This window comes from Hemitrygon akajei, chromosome 2 (assembly GCF_048418815.1).
Source record: "Hemitrygon akajei chromosome 2, sHemAka1.3, whole genome shotgun sequence".
In the NCBI taxonomy this organism is placed as follows: Eukaryota; Metazoa; Chordata; class Chondrichthyes; order Myliobatiformes; family Dasyatidae; genus Hemitrygon; species Hemitrygon akajei.
In genome coordinates this window covers 50,090,931-50,092,928 of record NC_133125.1, presented here as the reverse complement: position 1 = coordinate 50,092,928, position 1,998 = coordinate 50,090,931, and positions in this window count along the sequence as shown.

Sequence of the window (1,998 nt, the reverse complement as noted above, 5' to 3'; positions counted from 1 at the left end):
AACCTCTTCTCTTAAATTATCTTGATTATGACTTGCAGGAAATGTCCTGTCCAGTAACTCAATCTTCCCTATTTCGGTAACAATCACTTTACCTTCTTTAATCAATACAGGAGTATTATTATCCCTAGAAGTCCCACCCTCCCTTGTTTTAAGTTATTCCCTAAACATCTCCAGGTTTAATATCCCTCCAATACTATTACAATATGACTTCCAGTAAACTTATTTTGCAATCTTCACCACTTTCCTCATCCGGCCTGTGCCCTTTGATGATTAAGGTCTCTTGCAGAGTGAAATGTCTTATTTCTCTCCCTAATTGCCTCTGCACACTCCTCAGTCCACTATGGTACAGCCTTTCTCCTACTAATGCCCCTTTAAATAGGAATCACTTGCAACACAGTTTTATGAATAATGTGACATAACTTTTCATTACAGAAATCCACATCATTCTCAGCATTCTGTTCTGACCGATGTTCATCACACGAAACATTAAACTTCTCCCAATTTGCTTTACCAAAATTCCATCTTCCGAAAGTGCTCTCCTGGCCCCTATATAAATCCAAACACAAGCTTACAAATATAGGAAAATGATCACTCCCCAATGTTTCATTACCAATAACATCCCACCCACTTACTCCAGCCAGAAGGTTTAAAACTATAGTTAAATCTATAGCAGTTTCGGAACTATAATGAGCATTAAATCTTGTAACTCCCATCATTAAGACATACAAGATTTGAAATATCTAAAAATTCTTCTACAATCAAACCATCATTCTGTGAAAAATGCCATGGTGAACTATGTGCGTTAAAATCCCCACACCAACAACCCTTAGTGATCTTAGAGATACATGTACTTTCTTAGAAATCAATAGAAAGTTTTCCACAAGTGTTATAAAAAGTAACCACTTTAATCCCCTGTTGAATCAGAGGGGAGAGGGAATATTTTTTAATGTAATTCTAGAAGTTTTCACCTCTGGCACACCATAAACAGCTTTGCACTGAAAATGCTATTGCGCCCTGCCATCTGATTTTTAGTGTCCGCATCTTCATAAGGTCACGCGACCCTCACCGAAAGCATAATCATAAATCTAACATAAATCTAAAACTAGAGGGCTCAAGTTTAAAATGAGAAGTAAACGAATGAAAGGAGACTTGAAGACCAAGTTTTTCCCCAGATGGGGTGATGGGTATATGGAATAAATCACCAGAGGAAAGAGCTGAGGGAGGTATAATTACAATGGATGATGTCTGAAGATACTTAGATAGGTACATTGTTAGGAAAGCTCTTAGATCGGTATGGGCTAAACGCAAGCCAATGGGACTAGCATCTGGGCTAGTTGGGCCGCAGGTTCTGCTTTGGTGCCATACAACAATGAATCTAATGTCCAGCAGACTAAGAAGTGTCCAAGTTCAATGTTCAAGATTAATTTATTAACAAAGTATGTATATTTCCATATTCTACCGAGTTATTTTCGTAGACATTTACAGTAAAATAAAATGCAACAGAATTTACCAAAAGAGAGATATAAACAGACAACCAACCCAATGTGCAAAAGAAGGAGAATGGTGCAAATAAAAAATACTGAGAACTTGAGTTGGAAAGAATCCTTGAAAGTGGAATCAGTTCAGAGTTATGGTGCGTGAAGTTATCGATGGCGGTCAGAAGTCTGATGGTTGGAGGGTAATAACATTTCCTGAGCACAGATTGGAGCTGCAGTGCCAAGTACAAAGAAGTTGCTGGAAACGCAAGGCAGGTCTGCCTGCATCTGTGCAAGGGGAAATATGTAACATTTCAAGCCCAGTGTCTGGGAGGGGAAGGGGTCAGCTTACTACAGAGCGTGAACAAAGGACATAGTTCTGATATTTGGAGGCCAAATGGGGTCTCATTGATGTAGTCTGGAGTGGGAGCGTTCCCAGTGACGTTCCGTCGTGAAGGAGGAGCCGAGCGTTGTCAGGCTGGAAAGGGGAGGGGCCCGATTGCGTGAGCGTGGGGAGGCGGGG